The sequence below is a fragment of the Budorcas taxicolor genome, chromosome 12, assembly GCF_023091745.1.
Source record: "Budorcas taxicolor isolate Tak-1 chromosome 12, Takin1.1, whole genome shotgun sequence".
Lineage (NCBI taxonomy): Eukaryota > Metazoa > Chordata > Mammalia > Artiodactyla > Bovidae > Budorcas > Budorcas taxicolor.
Genome location: NC_068921.1, coordinates 19,563,799 through 19,585,138, shown reverse-complemented (window position 1 = coordinate 19,585,138; position 21,340 = coordinate 19,563,799).

Here is a 21,340-nt window from a genome sequence, read left to right as displayed (position 1 = left end):
CCCTGTCTCTTCCTATAATGAAAGTGTTACATATAACCAGGGCCAGCTCAGAGTAGGGGAGGCTGACGGGTTTTCTGCCCTCTCCTATGGTGTGCTGATGAACAGTTAACATTCAGCTTTGGGCAAGGTTGGGGGTGGGGGCGATGCATGGAGAGCCATACTTTGTACTGTTTGCCATTTTCCATGTTGTAAATTCTCCCATTATGGCTGATTTTAAGCTGTCAATGTGAGTTCAGTGAACTCACATTGGGAAGAGTTATCAGAATTGAGAAGAATTGGGGAGAGTTATCAGAATCAGTTCTCAAGTCCTATGAGCCTGCTTCAACACACCCAAAAGAGAATTTATCATCTTTTCTGCTGCCTCTTTGTTCACTGCTGAAACTAGGATCTGATTCATCTCAGGCAGAGGACTAGACATACCTATCTGACAGGCTCCTTCAGAGGTAAGAGTTTATTTATGCCTGGAAGATAGAGGAAGTCTTCAGACCTGAAACCCAAAGCAGGGCTCAGACCCAGCTTGCCAGGGTGCTCATAGCAAATGACACTTGCTCATTTGTGATGTTCCCTTTGTCCCTGGTGGACCTTGCGTGTGAGTGTGGGTGTGGCCGCAGTCTAGGCTAATACACTGTTTTCTCTGGTCATGTGGCCATAATGCCTTCTTAAGAGCATAAGCACCTTACCTTTTTTTTTCCTTTATTATTTACTTTTATTTTTAGCTGTGCTAGGTCTTCATTGTTGCTCCTGGGCTTTTGCTAGTTGTGGCGAGTGGGGGCAATTCTCTAGTTGGCTTCTCATTGCAGTGGCTTCTCTTCTTGCAGAGCATGGCTCTAGAGTGCAGGCTCAGACACGTTTAGTTGCCCCAAGGCATATGGGATCTTCCCAGAACAGGGATCAAACCCATGTCCCCTGCATTGACAGGTGCATTTGTAACCACTGGATCACCAGGGAAGTCCCACCTTACTCATTTTTAACTTGTAGTATTTTGCATTGCACTCTTTCTATTGATCCTTAAGATGTTCAGGTAATCATTTTGTCATCTTTCCACAGTTTTATAGATACTTTCTGACGGCTGCATAATTCCATTAATACACCTAACTGTTGAGTTTATGAAAGGAAAAAGAACCAGGAGGCAAAAACCAGGAAAAGGAACATAGATGGAAGGGAAAAAAAAGAATCTAAAGAACTGAATATAGTCATAACTCTTGACAAGAAAAGCAAGTTGAGCTCTGAAAAATAACCATCAAACCTTACAATTAGGTTTCTAATGCTTTCAGGAAAAGAAGGTTCACCTCTGGACGAGGGACAGAGGTGGGTAGGAAGAGAGTAAAGTGCCTTACCTCATGTAGAAGGTGTAGTGGAGAAACCGAGGCTGGAGTGGTTCACTGACCTGCTCAGGGCCACACAGAGCAGATCGCCTAGGCCAGGCTTCACCCCACCATAGTCGGGAGTGAATGAGAATTAAGGAAGTGCATACAGGACGTATGAACAATTCTTTCTGGAAGCAGGATGGGGAAAGAAGAGAAAGAGCAATAACTAAATAGAGTATAGGGACACGTAATCATTGCTTTTTAATAATAAATATAGGCCTCACTGGGGCTTCCTAGGTGGCTCCAGTGGTAAAGAACCTGCCTGCCAATTCAGGAGATATAAGAGACATGGGTTTGATTCCTGGGTCAGTAAGATCCCTTGGAGGAAGGCATGGCAACCCATTTCAGTATTCTTGCCTGGAAAATTCCATGGATGGAGGAGCCTGGCAGGCTACAGACCATAGGGTCGCACGGAATTGAAGACGACTGAAGTGACTTAGCACACACAGCATGCATAGGGCTCACTTCCTCCTTAGTTGCATTGAAAAAGATCCCAGTGAGGGCAGAGCCAGAAGCAGACAGACCGCAGAACCCTAGACCCTGTCCTGGAAATGTGTCTGTATTGGAAATCTCACCCTGATTGTCTTTGCTCCATCAGAGCCTCCTTGGATCCATCCCTCCTTTGATAGCTGAGGCCCAGACGTGAGATGACAAAAGGCAAAGTCAAAGCCAGAAAGTTTAAATGGCTTTTCTCAAGGCAAGAGAAATGTTTCCTGACCTTGCCGGTCACAGAAACTATCCCAGACTCTCATTTAAATATACAGAACGTCAAGAGATTTGGATTCAGGTCTATGTTGGTGGAGGATGGGAGCGGGTAGCTGAAAGTAAAGTCAGTTATCCTTAAATTCTGGCAGTTTTGTGTATCACTGTACTCGCAAGTAACAAAGAGAAATAAGCACAGTAGCATAAATCCCCATGGTTCGGCTCACAAGAAAAGGCTTACTCATAAACATGCTCAGGGTCCTCACCCTGCCTCTGTGGTCTGATGCTATCTTGGCACATGCTGGCTTAATCTCCAGCCCAATCTGGGCACAACAGAGAGAGGTTCGTTGCCAAAATTATAAAGTGGCAGGAGAGGAGGGAAATGGGGCTTCATCTGTTCTTAATCTGTTTCGAACTGACTATTAGTTCCTAACCAGCACACCAATCCAGACAAGGCCCGTCCTTGCCTACCTTGGGTTTCCCTGGTTGCTCAGCAGGTAAAGAATCTGCCTGCAGTGCAGGAGACCCGGGTTTGATCCCTGGGTTGGGAAGATCCCCTGGAGAAGGAAATGGCAACCCACTCCAGTATTCTTACCTGGATAATACCTTGGACAGAGGAGCCCAGAAGGCTACAGGACAGGCGGTGATAAAGAGTTGGACACGACTGGGCAACTAATATCGCCTACCTCCTCCCCTTCTTCTCTGCCCCTCCAGCAGGCGCCTGGTGGTGGCAGCCGCCCCCTCCTACAGGCTTCTCAGTCTTCAGGAGGGTGACCCTACATCTTTGTTGGCCTGTGAGAGTCCCAACCTACTCCTAAGAGCCCGGAGTCCTCTCAGGTTTGGTGTCCGCCTTTATATTCAAAAGGGCCCCAGGGTGGATGATAAATTCCATGTTCATGCTGCCTGTGAACAGAGCAAGAACAAAAACACAAGTGCATGAAAGCAAGAAGGAGTCTGCTAACAGTTTACAATGACTTCCATTTATCAAGCAAATCACTCAGTCATCTCAATTAATCTTCACAGCCACCCCCATGAGGGAGCTCTGGGCACAGGGCTTTTTGCAGATGAGGAAAGTAACAGGGCTAAATGACTTAACCAGGGTCATCCAACTAGGAAGAGCAGAACTGGATTCAAACATCTATCTGTGTGACCCCAGCTTATGCTCTAAAAGGGGACTGCTTGCCTCCTCAGGCCATGTGGACACCCACCCACCGATTTCTGAACGTGTTAAGAAACAGAACTTTACCCAGAAAGTTGGTCGATTGGTTTCAGCACTAAAGGAGCTCTCTCAAGTTTCCTATTTTCCATCTTACACTTGCAAGTAGAAATCTATTTCTGCAGCTGTGTGTATGATTCAGCTCCTGTTTCTGTAACCTAATTTGAGAGAACACGTCCAAAAGCAGCAATGACATCCACAAAAGCACAGTTTGACTCAAGTGGACCCAACCAATTTGCAAATGGAAAATAACACTGAAGAATAAGCTTTACATCACAAACGTGGCTGCTTCAAGTCATCCTTCGTGAAACTAAAGATGTAAGTGTAACCCAGAAAATGGTTCAAAATCTTTGCTTTACATGTGCGTAGTTTAATCTTATAAACCAGTTGCTCTCCCAGAAAAGACAACTTAAACTTGCACCCTTTGCTTTCACCTCCAGATTGCCTGCAGTTTTCCTTTCTTTTTTCCTTTTAAAAAAAAATGGGTATTTTTTTCATTTTCAATTCCAAAGCACTGCCTTTTAAAATATACACGTATATACTTATTTATTTGGCTGCACCAGGTCATAGTTGTGGCATGTGGGTTCTTGTTCCCAGACCAAGGATCAAACCCAGGCCCCCTGCATGGGGAGCTCCGAGTCTTAGCCACTGAGCCACCAGGGAAGTCCCAGCAAAAGCATTGCCTTAATGCATTTTCTTTGAAAAATAACAGATGAACTTCGATCAGTACCCCAATTTCAGACCTGTACCTTGTACATTGTTACTGGTTTGTTGTAGTCCTTCTGTTTTCCTATCCACTATCCGCTGGCCTACATATTTTTTTTTTTTAATTAAAGTTTGGTTGAGTTATAATATCGTGTTAGCTTCAGGTGTACAGCATGCTGCTGCTGTTGCTAAGTCGCTTCAGTCGTGTCCGACTCTGTGCGACTCCATAGACGGCAGCCCACCAGGCTCCTTCGTCCCTGGGATTCTCTAGGCAAGAACACTGGAGTGGGTTGCCAGGTGTACAGCATAGTGTTTTGGTATTTTTGCAGATTATGCTCCATTATAGGTTATTACAAGATAATGCATATCATCCTACATATTTCCTTGATTATTGTAAGCTCTGGACAGAAACAATTCACCCAGCGTTTAGAATAGTGCCTGGCATGTATGTAGTGCATGCTAAGTCGCTTCAGTCATGTCTGACTCTTTGCGACCCTATGGACTGTAACCTGCTAGATTCCTCTGTCCAAGGGATTCTCCAGGCAAGAATATGGGAGTGGTTTGTTATGCCCCTCTACAGGGGATCTTCCTGACCCAGGGGTCAAACCGATGTCTCCCATGGCTCCTGCATTGCAGGCTGATTCCTTACTGTTGAGCAACCAGGGAAGCCCTCAATAATTCTTCGTTAATTAAATAAGACTTTGCACAAGGCAACCAGGAACCGGATCATGTAGGGCCTTGTAAGTCCTCCACTTTATCTAAAATGTGAAGGACAAGTCATTGGAGAGTATATGCTCTGACTTACAGTTTAAAAAAATTACTCTAGGACATCCCTGGTGGTCCAGTGGTTAAGACTTTGAGCTTCCAGTGCAGAGGGCATGGGTTAGATCCCTGGTTGGGGAGCTGGGGAACTAAGATCCCGAATGCCATGGGGTGTGGCCAAAAAATAAAAATAAAATAAATTAATTAAAAAGACCATGCTGGCTGTAGTGTGGAAGAAAGATTATAACGGGTAAGAGTGGCCTAGGGGTAGTCAGAGGCTAATACAACATCCAAGCAAGAAAGATAATGAGGACTTGAGTTAGGGTGAAAAAAAGGTCAGATTTTTAGATATATTTTGGTGTTACAGATGGCAGAACTTGTTAATAATGAGGGTCTGGGGGAGGGGAGAGGAACTGAGGATAACATCTAGGTTTTTGGCCTCAATACTTAATCTTCCTGAGCCTGTTTCCTCTTCTGTAATGTGAGGATAATTAGAGCATCTCTGTGTTGGGATTACTGTGAAAAAAAATAGAGGATGTTGATGGCTCACACAGCATTTGGTAAACCCTCAGTAAATGTTAGCTCTTTTATTGCCTTAAAGATAAGCATTTCCTAGGACTGTAAAAATATCCACCCCACAGAGACTGAGGGGAAAAAAAATTGTTTTGTAGAGTGTACCCTCCCCTCCCAAGAGACAGATATTTATTTAACAGAATACTTAGCATTAGTGTTGGAACAGTTTACTTGCACACAGATACCCAGAAGAATTCCTCATATCTCAAACGGCTCATAATTCTCCTTTAAGCAGTGCTGTCCATTTAATATTTAGCAGAAAGAGTAAATAAAAGGTGAAATTACAAACCTCTGCTGATTAAAAAATCAATCGAAATGTAAGAAAAAGTACATCTGAAATAATAGTGATTAAAAAGAAAACAACTATTTGCTGCATTTTAATACACCAGGAACTAAAATACCACACTGTCTGGTTCAGTACAGGACACCTGGCAACCCTCTTTGTCAGTTGTAACTTTCTGCAAAGCCAACAACCAACTCTTTTTGGCTGCATTGGCCTGTCCTTATTTCCCCCTGGAAAACTGTTATAAACTTAGCACAGATAACATTTTGCCTCAGTACAATTAGCAGCTTCTCTCAATGGGTCACCTGGCTTGGCAAGTGCTTGTGTGGGGTAATCCAGTATCTTCTTTCAAAGCCTCCCAATGGTGGCCTCCAGGTAACATGTGAAAAGCTATCTGTGGGGAATTTAGTGGTTCCTTCATGCTCCTCAGGGACTTTCCTGCAAGCATCTTCTTCTGCCTCAGCTGATCTCCCTGATTATTGGTTATCTAAGCCCTCCACCCAACTAGAGACCAGCCTTTCTTCTTCGCAGACAGCCTCTCAGCCCTGCCCCCTCACAGCCAAGGCCTTTTAGGGACCCTTTTCTCTTCCTGAAGATCTCCACTCAGTCCTCTCCTCAGGTGAGACCCTAGGACACTTCTTCCAAGGCTGTTTTCCTGCTTTATTGACTACTCCAAAGCCTTTCACTGTGTGGATCACAACAAACTGTGGCCAATTTTTAAACAGATGGAAATACCAGACCACCTTCTCTGCCTTCTGAGAAAACTGTATGCAGATCAAGAAGCAACAGTTAGAACTGGACATGGAACAACAGACTGGTTCCAAATCGGGAAAGGAGTAGGTCAAGGCTGTATATTGTCACCCTGTTTATTTGACTTATATGCAGAATACAGCATGAGAAATGCTGGGCTGGATGAAACACATGCTGGAATCAAGACTGCTTGGAGAAATATCAATAACCTCAGATACGCAGATGATACCACCCTTATGGCAGAAAACGAACAGGAATAAAAGAGTCTCTTGTTGAAGGTGAAAGAGGAGAGTGAAAAAGCTGGCTTAAAACTCAGCATTCAGAAAACTAAGATCATGGCATCTGGTCCTATCACTACCTGACAAATAGATGGGGAAACAAAGGAAACAGTGACAGACTTTTTTTTTTGGTTCCAAAATCACTGCAGATGGTGACTGCAGCCATGAAATTAAAAGACGCTTGCTCCTTGGAAGGAAAGTTATGACCATTCTCAACAGCATATTAAAAAGCTGAGACATTACTTTGCCAACAAAGGTCCATCTAGTCCAAGTTATGGTTTTTCCAGTAGTCATGTATGGATGTGAGAGTCGGGCTATAAAGAAAGCTGAGTGCTGAAGAATTGATGCTTTTGAACTGTAGTGTTGGAGAAGACTCTTGAGAGTCCTTTGGACTGCAAGGAGATCCAAGCAGTCCATCCTAAAGGAATTCAGTCCTGAATATTCATTGGAAGGACTGATGCTGAAGCTGAAACTCCAATACTTTGGTCACCTGATACGAAAAACTGACTCACTGGAAAAGACCCTGATGCTGGGGAAGATTAAAGGCAGGAGGAGAAGGGGACAACAGAGGATGAGATGGCTGGATGTCATCACCAACTCGATGGACATGAGTTTGAGCAAGCTCCGGGAGTTGATGATGGACAGGGAAGCCTGGCATGCTGCGGTCCATGGGGTCGCAAAGAATCAGACACAACTGAGCAACTGAACTGAACTGTTTTCTTGCTATCCTTCTCCCCAACTAGGGGGAGCTGCCTCTTCTGTACTCTTGGAGCTGCTTTGATCTGTCCAGTGACAGCCCCTGAGAGCTGGGCCTGACTGACCCAGCTTGGCCTTCGGCTGGATCCTAGTGGCCTCTCACGGGGCAGGGACCCCCCCTACTTCTAGTGACTGACCCTGGAGTCCAGACATACCACATGGGCTGGACAGACTATCCTTGATCATCTTTCCTGCCAGCCACTCCCTGCAGCACCCCCAGACAAGCAGAATACAACAGTGGCTGGCTCAGATCACTCAGGAACAGGGGAGGAAGCTGATGAAGAATCAGCTTCAGAAAGAAAGTTGTGGTTCCTCCAAAACAGCAGACGACAAGGGGGCAGTTATATTTAAAGTGCTCCAAGCACATGATTCTCTGAAGATTTGGGCATTTGAATTTGGGATTTCTGTTTTGGGTTTTTTTATTGTTTGTTTGCTTTTTCAGCCGCGGCACACGGCATGTGAAATCTTAGTTTCCCTGACCAGGGATGGAACCTGCGCTCCTGACAGTGGAGGCCCAAAGTCCTAACCACTGAACCACCAGGGAATTCCTGGGGCTGTTTTTTAGTTTTCCAAAATGAGAAAAAAAATATTGTCAGATGACTTTTCTGCACCCTGGAAACCAGAGCCTCACCTGGAATCATAATGTAAAGCTTCAGACTCAATCTGGTGGACAGGTTCACCACTCACACATTCTTTCTCACATCTTTATCATTTATTACCTGATAGATTTTCCCTAAAAAAGATATTATTAAAGGCCAACCTCAAACCTTTTAAAAAGTACCTATGAAATGTGATCTACATTCATGATTAAGATAGTGTTTTCAAAATTTTATGAATTTTATTTAACAATTATAGTACTTTTTTATGTACCAAGTATAATCCTAAGAGCTTTACAAAGTTAACCTATTTAATCCTTAAACTAATGAAACATTTACTATTATTAACCTCATTTGTAGGTGAGAAAATTAAGTCACAGAGAGGTTAAGTAACTTACACAAGGTCACACAGCTAATAAGTGACAGAACCAAGAAGTCAAACCCAGTGACATTGTGTGCTGAGGTCACTAGGCTATGCTGCCTCTATAAAGGGCCTGAAAAATAGATAGATAGATGTCCTGTGCTGTGCTGTGGTTAGTCAGTCATGTCTGACTCTTTGTGACCCCGTGAACTGTAGCCTGCCAGGCTCCCCTGTCCAGGGGATGTCCCAGGCAAGAACACTGGAATGAGTTACCCTGTCCTCCTCCAGGGGATCAAACCCAGGTCTCCTGCATTGCAGGCAGAGATAGATAGATTTTTAATATATATTTATCATATATAAAATATATACTGTGTGCTCAGTAGCTCAGTCATGTCCGACTCTTTGCAACCCCGCAGACTGTAACCCACCAGGCTCCTCTGTTCATGGAAGTTTCCAATGGAATGGGTTGCCATTTCCTACTCCAGGGGATCTTCCTGACCCAGGGATCGAACGCACATCTCCTGCATCTCCTGCATTGGCAGGCAGATTCTTTACCACTGAGACACCTGGGAAGCCCCGTAAAATATATACTATATGCATATATTTTTGTGTGTAAATGTTATATTTTATACAGGGACATATGTATATGTGTGTGTGTGTATGTATATATGAGAGAGAGCAGGATTGTAACTGCAGTTTTCCATATGGCCCTCTTTGGGGGTGTTTTCAAAGCATGGCTAAAACCCAGAAAAGCTCTATATAATTTTTCTGTAGCTACATCCTCTTGAGGAGGCTAGAGGACTGGATTCATAAATGTCGGCTTCTCCTCTGACAAATGAGGTAGCTAAATCAGAAGAAATAGTTTGTCAAGTGAGTGTAAGAAGCGTCCGAATGCAAAATAATTATTTCCTAGAAGGCTGACCAGGTAATTTTCCTCTTTAGATCTGACTCTGGGAGGTGTCCTGACTCAGTATTGAGTAAGCTAACTCCGGACTCTTCTTGTGCCTTTTGGACTAAATATAATGCGAGTTTGTTCTGTTCAATAGTTCATATTCTAATACTTATGTGCAGGTGTAAGTTTAAATTTCTAGGGTCTCACGCCTGCGGATTCACCAAAAAGGTAACGCTCAAGTAAACAAGTGGGGCGTTCTAGCTACTGGTGCAACTGCGCCCCCTGCCGGCGCTTGGCCGGCAAGCCGGCCTCATCAGGGGGCCTCTCCCTCTCCCCCCAGCACAGCGCAAACTTTTAGCCCTTCCCCTCTTTTGCAGCTTTCCAACCAAGCCAAACTGGCTTAGCGCTGCCCTGAGCTAAGCACAAGTGCACTTAGCCCTGAGCATCGAAGGTAAATCAAAGCCTCGCAGCCTTAAAGTATCTCACGGTCTATCGGGGCACACCCGAAGCAGCCCATTAGAATGCAGCTGCAGCCAGCCTCGTGTCCCATACGTTTGCAACCACAAGTGGCACGCCAGAGCCTGAACCAAACAGCATAGTACAATGCCCTTTTGTTGGAAAGGAGGACTGTGACTCACCCCATCATTTTCTGTGTGCGCAGAAACCACGGCCTGCACAGGAGCGACCGGGCCAATCGGTCGGTGCTTCGCTGAAGCCCCAGGTTACCTGGAAGCTGTCCCGATAGCGAGCTCTCCAGGGTGGGCGCCAGAGGGACTGCACAGAAAACTCACGATTAAGGTTAACAGGGGCCAGGAGGAGATCTATGCATTCGGATATTAAATTAATAAGTAACAAGTGCATTAAAAATGTGACCAAGACCTCTGATGCATTAGTAACAAAATGCTAGCTTAGCTTCCCAACTAGACTTTGTTGGATTTTTTTAAAAACAGAATTTTATCTGTTTGTGTTTTTCAAACTAGGCCAAGAGGCCTCCTCGATTTCTAAAATACAAAAATTGTTTCTGTTCCTCTTCTCAAACCAAATCAAACTCTGGACACACCCAGCAGCTCACTGTGTCTTTTAGTTAACTCTCTGTCGCCTTTCACTTTAGAGAAAGTTCTGCTGGTAACAAAACCTGCTATACTAGTCAAGAGGGAAAAGGACTTGAAGGAAAAGGAAGAACATGTTTTTAATAATTGTCCTCAAAACATATGAGGATAAGAAGTAAAAGAAGTGGAGAAATATGCCACTCCATGCAGGAGTCACTCTGGACAAGTGTTTCCGAGCTATGGCCTATAGGTCAGCCATCATGGCAACCAAAGAAGAATGTAATTACAAATGAGGACCTGTGAGGAATCTCTAAGACGGTTCCCACAAAGGATACAGTGGAAAAAAAAAAAAATCTGTGCAAACGAAGAAAGGCAACACTGGAACCTCATGAGAGCAGAGAAGAAGAAAAAGGTGAAAAGGGAAAGAGAATGAGGTGGGAAGCAGAGAGAAGGGGTGACTGTGAGGAGCCACAGGCAGGCTGCATCAGGGTGAACATCTCACATTTATAATTTAATATAAGTAATGCGTGGCTTTGTAAAAAAGCAGGCAAGGAAAGAAGAACTTCAGTGTCCTCATATACATACACATAGAGTCAACATGTGAAAATGCAGACGATGCAGAAGAGCATAATGTAGAAGTGAAAGTCTCTCCCCCACCAACAAACAGCTATTAATGGGAGAGCAGAGGTGTGAGGGGTCGGGACAGGCCGGAGGCCAGGCAGCCCTGAGACAGCAGCTAGAGGCCAGCCCTGGACATTGTGGTTTAGACCGAAGGTTTTCAGCTAATGGCTTCACGGGAAGCCGTTACACAGGCTTCCCCCACCCCTAAAAATCCTCACCTAATTCTCAGCAAATGTAAGAGCTGTGGCCAAAAACAACAGCCACCTCCCTATTTGATTTAATCAGAAAAACAAATAAACAAACACAACACCTCTATTTTTATGCATGCCTGATATGTTAAGAATGTACCTGTAGCAAATTTGAACAGAGAGCATTAAGCTTTGTTATGTACTTAAACCGAGTGAAAGTGTGTGTGACAAACATACAGATGTCACTCTCAGGACCTGGGTCAGGTGGTGTGTGGTAGTAAAAGCCGGCCAGTTACGTCATATTTATATCTCTGTCCTCTGTCCTAATTCACATGAGGTGACTGTGACAATAAAGATGAGGCTGGAGAGGAGGAGGTGGTGGAGTAATGTCTTATGCCTGGTGATAAATGAAAATGCTGAATTTCCACAGGTATGTTAGGATTTTCACACATCCCATAGAGAGGTTAAGATAGCATTTTCTCGTATAGTGTTAACATAAAATAGTTAATCCCGAACAACGATGAACATATTCCCTATTAAAGAAATAACAATAATACTATTTATGTAATAAATCATGGATAATAGATATTTATCAGAAACAGAGTCTCCTTTATACAGTTATAAATGAGTTCTAGTTGTTATTTTAATAATAATCCTTTATATAATACTTTTTTATGTTTTCTTAATTTTTATTTTTACTTTATTTTACTTTACAATACTATATTGGTTTTGCCATACATACATAATAATTCTTTATGAATTATTAAAGTACCAGTTTGACCTTTACCTGGAATATCTAGCAAAGTTAGGACTTGAATAGTCCTCACTGTATTGTACACACTGTATCTCTGTATACTTTCAGAGGCTTTCCCGATGGCTCCCCCAATTGTAGGCAGATGGTAAAGAATCTTCTACAGTGCAGGAGACACAGGAGACACGAGTTAGATAAGAAGAGCCCCTGGAGGGAGGAATGGCATCCCACTCCTGTGTTCCCTGCCTGAGTAATCCCATGGACAGATGAACCTGATGGGCTACAGTCGATGGAGTCACAGAGAGTCAGGCCCAACTGGACACATGGCACTTAGCTTGTTAGTTGGTTGATTTATAGCCTGCTTTGTTGAACAGGAGATTTAAGGTTGCCCAGTGCCTTTCACATCAGACGTGCTAAATAGTCTCCAACTGCATGCTATTAGGCTGTATATACGTATATATATCACCAATGCAATGAACGTGAACTTGGGCAAACTCCGGGAGATGGTGAGGGACAGGGAAGCCTGGCACGCTGAAGTCCATGGGGCTGCAAAGGTCAGACATGACTGGCTGACTGAACAACCACAAGTATATACAAAAAATATATGCCAATTAGAGTGATCATAATGTTAGATGACTACATTTGAATAATATTAAATACTAAAACACATGGTAACTGAAACGGTTTCTCTCTGTCTCACACACACACACACACACACACACACACCCCTTGTTTTTAACCCCATAGCTGTTCTGAACAAAAACAGAAGAAAAATGCAGAAAATATAAAGCCACGCTGGAGTGGGTCCTAAGCAGTGAGCTCTTTGGGGTCCCTAGCAGAGACATACATTCCAGTCTGTTCACAGTCATCCAGAGTAAGACAGCAGAACAGGGATGTGAAGACTTGAGAAGACTTAGTCTTCTCAGCATCATCCTTTCAAAGAGCTATCATCAGACTCCTTTTGATTCTAAAGGGAAAAGGATAATAACACTGTTCTTCTTAGGGAGCTAATTCTCTCTGGCTGAAGTAGTCAAACCACATAGCTCTTTCTGTTTATTTACAGTGTTGTAATTGTATAACAGGATAGAAGTACCAATGCATTCAATAGATAAAATACTCTTTATTTAAAATAAGAGAGGATTTCCTGGGGGAAGCATAAAATTAAGAATGGTATGATAATTTTGTAAATTATCCAGGTGTAATTACCAACCAATAAAAATAAAATATCTCATAATACTCATAGTTTTCACTAGATATTGGTTTATAAGTCATGGTTCTATTGTTTACCTTGTCACAACAAAGTCCTTAAAACCAATATTCTTTATTTGTTGATATGTACTAGGTGGAAATCTTTATAATCCTGGGATTTTACGTGCAAAAAGCTGCCCAGATAGTCCCCAGCTCTGGGTGTGCAGTGCGTATGGGCCGTGGGAGCATCCTTGTGATGCACGGGCCTAGGTTGGCTGGATCTTTCCCAAAGGACCCTGAAATAACATAGCTAAAAGTGGAGAAATAGAAGCTAAGATCTCAGCTGATAAGATGAGCCTTGCATGAGGTCAGAGGACAAGTAGTCATCAGTAAGAGAACAGTAGTGATTAGAACCAGAAGTTGAGAAAAAGAACAAGGCTTTATGAGGGCTAAATCAGCTAAAACAGTTCAAAACTAAGGCTCTGAAGGACAAAGAGTGAAAGAATATTCCCCATCCCCTGTTTTTAGTCACTGGTTTGGGGATGATTTAGGGGGTTCCCAGGTGGTGCTAGTGGTGAAGAACCTGCCTGCCAGTGCAGGAGACATAAGAGATTCGAGTTCAATTCCTGGGTCTGAAATATCCCTGGAGAAGGGCAGGGCAACCCACTCCAGTATTCTTGCCTGGAGAATCCCACGGACAGAGAAGCCTGATGGGCTAGAGTCCATAGGGTTGCAAAGAGTAAGACACGACTAAAGTGACTTAGCGCACATGCAAGCATTACTGATTTAAATTTACACTGAGAAATTCATGGCCACAAGCAACCAAAATGATGATGATGATGGTGGTGGTGGCATGAATGGTGTATTTTCTCCCCGAGTTCCAGACGTGTGTTGCAACAGCTCAAGAGTTGGTTGCTTTTCTGGTTTGATTGAGAAGTCACTGTCACAAGCATCAGAAAAACTCAAAATAGTGCATTCTCTCCACGGGCCTACATGGGAATTAGAAGGTAGCCCGATGAACAAGGAATCCCATGGCATAAGGTGATGATAGTTTAAGGGTCCATCTCTCTGTTGGAGTATCTTACTCCCCCACGGCATCTGCATTAGAGCTGGCTTTGCCACTGGGACCAGAAATGCTGGCTGTTAGTCTTTTGGGATCTAAAGCTGTGAAAAAGGGAGAATCGAGGGGACTAGGAATTGTTTCTGCATTCTAGGGAATGTGGAAGATTTTGCAGTTTCTTTTTTGTAAATTGGAAATATGACACCACCACCACCATCACCCTCCCCTCCCCTCACCAAAAACAAAAACAGAAACCTCCTAGGCTCTAGGAATGGAGTCTTGTAGTCCTCAATGGATAATATGGTCCTGTCAGTTTTAGCCTCAGCCAGAGATGAAGGAACTAGCATTTCTGATAGAATTAAGAGATCGAAGATACTGTTTACTGAAAATAAACCATGGATGGAAGAGTCAGGGAAACAGGGACAAAACTGTATCCTCAGCACCTGAACAGGGCCTGGTTCACAGAAGGTGAAGATAAGCATTTGAAAACGAATAAACAAATAGATAAACCAGAAAACCAAAATACAGGTAACTAGTTTTAAGTAATAAAAGCCCTGAGAGATCAGAATCCAGGAAATTAAATTCAGTCTAAAAGGCTATCGAGCCCAGAAATCAGAATACAGGTCTAATCAGAACAGTGGCTTCTTTTGCATTTCCTGCTGATCTAGGATGAAACTACATTTCTAGATTTTTTTCCCCAAACATTTTATTATGAACATTTACAGCAAAGTTGAGAGAATTTTATAGTGAATACTGTGTAATTACTACCTGGATTCTACCATTAATATTTTACTATACATGGGTTTTTTCAGTTCAGTTCAGTCACTGAGTCATGTCTGACTCTTTTCTACCCCAGGGACTGCAGCACACCAGGCCTCCCTGTCCATCACCAACTCCCGGAGCTCACTCAAACTCATGTCCATTGAGTCGGTGATGCCATCCAGCCATCTCATCCTCTGTCGTCCCCTTCTCCTCCTGCCTTCAATCTTTCCCAGAATCAGGGTCTTTTCAAATCAGTCAGTTCTCCGCATGAGGTGGCCAAAGTATTAGAGTTTCAGCTTCAGCATCAGTCCTTCCAATGAATATTCAGGACTGAATTCCTTTAGCATGGATTGGTTGGATCTCCTTGCAGTCCAAGGGACTCTCAAGAGTCTTCTCCAACACCACAGTTCAAAAGCATCAATTCTTCAGTGCTCAGCTTTCTTTATAGTCCAACTCTCACATCCACACATGACCACTGGAAAAACCATAGCTTGGACTAGATGGACCTTTGTTGGCAAAGTAATGTCTCTGCTTTTGAATATACTGTCTAGATTGGTCATAACTTTCCTTCCAAGGAGCAAGCATCTTTTAATTTCATGGCTGCAGTCACCATCTGCGGTGATTTTGGAGCCCCCAAAAATAAAGTCTGTCATTGTTTCCACTGTTTCCCCATCTATTTGCCGTGAAGTGATGGGACCAGATGCCATGATCTTCGTTTTCTGAATGTTAAGTTTTAAGCCAACTTTTTCACTCTCCTCTTTCACTTTCATCAAGAGGCTCTTTAGTTCTTCTTCGCTTTTTCAATCCTAATTCATTCATTTATGTATTTTTGGCTGTGCTGGATCTTCGTTGCTGCGCACAAGCTTTTCTCTAGTTGCTGAGAGTGCTCTCTAGTTGAGGTGCTTGGGCTTCTCACTGCAGTGGCTTCCCTTGTTGCAGGGCTCGGGCCCTAGGGCTTGGGCTTAGTAGTTGTGGCGCACTGTCTAGTTGCCCCTTGGCATGTGGAATCTTCCCAGACCAGGGATCGAACTATGTCCCCCACATTCACAGACAGATTCTTAACCACTGGACCACCAGGGAAGTCCTGCATGCGATTCGCATGCATGCCAAGTCACTTTAGTCGTGTCCAACTCTGTGCAACCCTAAGGACTGTAGACCACCAGGCTCCTCTGTCCATGAGGTTTCCCAGGCAAGAATACTGGAGTGGGCTGCCATTTCCTTCTCCAGGCATGTGGAAGGATCTTCCCAACTCAGGGATCAAACCCGTGTCTCTTTACATCTCCTGCATTGGCAGGTGGGTTCTTTACCACTAGCACCACCTGGGAAGCCCAATATAATCTCTATATACCCTCAAGTGCTGAAAGATAACACTGGAAGAACCTCGGCTTTAGAAGCAAATTGTCCTAATATCTGGTTCTAGCACTTACTAATTATGCTTTTGCTTAAGTAACTTAATATTTCTGAACCTCCATTTCCAGATCTTATAAATGCAGATCATAACTTTTACAGTGATGTTATGAGGCTTAAGAACAGATGAGAAACATTGGTGTCTTGGTGATTAGTATTAACTCACATCCAATTGCATTAGCCAGAATAGTTTATGTTTTTTATTTTCATGTGAATTTCTGAGATGAACATCCATATATGCACATGTATAGTAAATATATTTATATATGAAAAATCTTAATTGGCTATTATTTCAAAATGGCTAATATATAAAAGATATGGTAATATTCAGTTGATTATTTGAAGTTTTGTTCATAACTTTGCTCACAAATAAAGTACCCATTGTGCCAATATGCCTTTCTAGTGAAGCAAAAAAACCATCATGTACATTTTACAGAGAAACATTGATAAAGTTAGCAAATATATAATATTTCTAATATTTAAAGGAATGTTGTTATAAAGCCATCATACTCTGATTGGAATTAGAATAAATCTTCTAATTAAAAGGACAAAAGTCTTATTGTCCTTTATAGAATGGCACAATCACAAAATGTGATTATTTGAGCCATATAATGTTGGAGAAGAATTTCTTTATTATTGTTTATTTCATTAAGCAATGATACAGTTTTGATAAAGACCGCTAAGATAGTGAGAGATGTCAAAAATCACCTGTGTGATGAATTATAGTCAATATATTATAAGCAATATAGTCAATATATTAAGTCAATACATTATTATTACATAATAATATGTACATAATTACATAATAGATGTATTATATCTAAAATATGTATAATAATATATACATTAAATATGTATATATGTACATAGTATACATATATTACCTAATTATCACATATATAATATAATTATATATGTAATTATATAGTAATTACAATAATTACATATATTACATAATAATATATTGACTATATTATATACTATATTAATATATTATTATAAGGGGCTTCTCTAGTAGCTCAGATGGTAAAGCATCTGCCTTCAATGCAGGAGACCTGGGTTCAATCCCTGGGTTGGGAAGATCCCTGAAGAAAGAAATGGCCACCCACTCCAGTATTCTTGCCTGGAGAATCCCATGGACAGAGGGGCCTGGGAAGCTACAGTCCATGGGGTCCCAAAGAGTCAGACATGACAGACTGACTAACACTTCACTTTACTTCACTATATTATAAGCATATGAAAGTAACCTATGTGATTATGAAGTTTTACTGCCTATATATAGAAAAAGAAATGTCATTTAAAAAATTATTGACAATACATATATAGGGATTATCAAATGGTGGAACCCTGAAAAATTATTTCATAGAAAGAGTATACCCTTTTGCAATGTTATTGTGTATGCAGCAAATAACATACTAAGCTACTTTGATCAGCAATCAAAGCAGGATTTATAGCTAACCTAAAATGCAACACTGGCTCCTTCAAGTAATTCATTCCAGTGTTTATCAACAAAGCTTATTAGCCGAAAATCCTAGTGAAAGAGTTCATAAATCAATGAATGTGGCTGTCAATGCTGAGAGATTTCTTGAACAGATACAAAAGGCACTCACCGAAAAGGAAAAAAATTGATAAATTGGATCTAATTATAATTAAGAACTTCATCAAAACACATCACTAAAAAAGCAAAAAAAAAAAAAAGAAAGCCACAGACTGGAAGATGTTACTGAACGCAAGTTCACAAGTTTGTGTGCCCAGTGCACAGAGGCCAAAAAACCCAAACTGTCAGAGTTTGGAACAGAGAAAGTTTTATTGCAGGGCCATGCAAGAAAAATATGTGGCTCATGCTCATAACCACCCAGACTCCCCTGGTTTGGGGGGAAAAGCTTACATGGGCAAAACCTGGGGTGAGGGCTGCTGGGTATGAGACTTTCTTCTGATTGGTTGGTGATGAGGTAACAGGGTGGTGCTCTAGGAATCTGGTGAAAGTGAAGTCGCTCAATCGTGTCCCAGTCTTTACGGACCCCATGGACTGTAACCGACCAGGCTCCTCCCTCCATGGGATTCTCCAGGCAAGAGTACTGGAGTGGGTTGCCATTTGGTACTCTCCCTGAAGTTGCCAGCCTCCACTGGGTGGGGATTTTGGTTCGGGTAGAACTCAAAGATACTGTTACCTATATCTCTTGAGGAGGCACCAGGGTCTTGCACTATAATTTTCTGATTGTTCCTCTTTGTTTCTAAATCCCCTTACTTCCCTGATTAGCAACTGTTTGAATCTGCTCTTTGGTATTCAGGAAAGTCTAGGAGACAGAAGCCCTTTTCCTGCGAATAAGAAAACAGGGGACACAGAAACGCTTTTGTGCACAGGATAGGTACTTTATGCTCAAGACAACCTGCTTTATCTTCCACAGAAGAGAAGGGAATTAAGGTACACGTCTTCTAGGTTGAAAAAAAAGTGAAAGTGTTAATTGCTCAGTCATGTCTAACTCTTAGTGACCCCGTGGACTGTAGCCCGCCAGGCTCCTCCATCCATGGGATTCTCCAGGCAAGAATACTGGAGTGAGTTGCCATTCCCTTCTCCAGGGGATCTTCCCAATCCAGGGATTGAATCCTGGTCTCCTGCATCGCAGGCAGGTTCTAAAGAACCATTTGAGCCACCAGGGAATCCAGGTTGAAAGATTTTGGTAAATCACATTTTTTTTATTCCCTGGCATCTTATTTATATAGCACATGCTATTGGTTTCTTTCCCCTTCCTTTTTAATATTAAAAAATAGTTCTGCTTTATCCTCTATTATTCTTATTTTTCCTGTACTTTTATAAAATACCTTTCTTTTACCCCGTTTTATTTTCCCTTCCTATGCCAGATCTCTATATTTTCCATCTGCATCCTGGCTTAAGTGTCTTAGAAATTTAAAGTACTAAATATCCTTTTCTTTGGGTCATTTAGAGACATCCTATGAAGGACTCAGCTGGAAAATATTCAGAGGTGCTGCTGACAGCAAAGCTGCAAGGTGACTAATGTCCGTGTGTTGCAAGTGGAAGGTTCTCCATGTTATTTGTCTTGTTTTTGGTTGTTGAATGTAGGTAATACACCTTATAATTCAGCAAACCCAGACTGAATGAGTGCAACTAATGCCAGGTAAATTTAAACATCAACTTCTGAGGTAAGGAAGAGAAGGAAGTAAATGAAAATGGGGTATCAACTCTTAAATGTGACACCCTAGGGAGGCAGTTTGCATAGTGGTTAAGAACACAGACCAGATTTGCCTGGATTTGAATCTAACTTCCTTTATTGACTATGTGACTCTGGGCACATTTCTTATCTTTTCTTTGCCTCAGCTTCCTCATCTGTAAAGTTGGAGGACAGTTTGACCTCATGGGGTTATTACAAGGATTAATTTAGTTTATTAAAAGCACTTAGAACATTGCCTGGCAATATTAAACACCACATAAATGTCAGTTACTATCACTCAAAATTATAATAATGAATAGATGAAGGCTCCAGAAACATTTTTAGATTTTAGAAGTCTGAGGTTATTTTTTGTATGTAGTGTTTCTGATTTTTAAAAGATCACCAATGGGGCTTGGATAACCCCAAGAAAAAAAAAGTGTGGCTTACTACACTGATAAATCAGTTTTTAAGAAAGAAATCATTTTGTATGACCCAGTACAAGGAGTAAAGTTGACTCCCAGGAGATGTCTGGCTGGCATGAAAACCATTAAAGAAAATCCTGAGCACGATGTTGACCTCAACTCGGAAACACATGCTTTACATTATTATCCTATCACTTCTTGAGCTCCTGGCATGTGTCACTGAAACAGACTTGTTTTTTTTTTTTTGTAATTTTTTTCAAGTAGTCATTCTCTGTTATTGCTTTTGACTTAGATAAACGACCTTCTAACTAACTATTGGGAAACCTTTCGTAGACTTTATTTGTGATGGTTATGTAAAGTGATAGCTGCGAAAGACTGTCAAAATATCTAACAGTGTGCTTTTCCGAAAGAAAGGGCAATTTCTTTGAAAGTAATAATGAAAGGATAATAGAATCCCAGATATAAGAAGGAATAAGGGCTGTGAGCTCATGGATGGCATTCATCTGCCAAGACAGGAAAGTCTGTCTCAGGAGCTAACCGGTTTTGCTTGCTTCCTACCACTGAGTACACTTGAGTAGCTACAACAGGAGCAAAGTACACTGGGCAGTGCCCCAGCAAATGACTTTTCTTGCCAGGAAAGACTAGGGCAATTCTGCCTCTACAGTAAAGGCTGATTCACATCTGTATAAGAGTCTGGCATTTCACTGAAGATGCGACTACCTTGAATGGCCTGAATGTTCATTATATATTCAGTATATGTACTACTTTTAATACTTTCCCAGTGGTTCAGTGGTACAGAATTGGCCTGCGATGCTAAAGACACAGGAGACATAGGTTCCATGCCCTGGGCTGGGAAGATCCCCTGGAGGAGGGCATGGCTACGCACTCCAGTATTCTTGCCTGGAGAATCCCATGGACAGAGGAGCCTGGCAGACTACAGTCCACAGCACCACACAGAGTTGGAGATGACTGAGCACGCATGCACGCAGGCACTACTTTTAATAATATTTCTCTTTTACCTTATAACAACTAATTTTATTTTATTGTCTAAACACATGAGTTATGGCTGCTATGGCCAATTCAGAGATTAATGAAACATACAAAAATAAAGTGCACACCTGCCTTTTGAACTGAGAGCACATTTAAGAGGATTGTAGCCTTAATTGCAAGAGTCAGAACTTCAGAATTTGAAGCAGCGTGATCTGGTCGAGCAAATACAGGCTTAGGAGTCAAACTGATGGGCTTTGAATCCCACCTTGTTTATTTCCTAGTCATCTGTGTCTACCCAAATTACTTCCCTGGTGGCTCAGAGGTTAAAGTGTCTGCCTGGAATGCAGGAGACCAGGGTTCGATCCAAGAGTCCAACAAGACTGAGTGACTTCACTTTCACTTTCACTTTCCAAGCCTATTGCTTCATCTGGAAAGTAGAGGCAATATTCACTCTCAAAGGTTTCAATAATTCAATTATATATACATGTGAA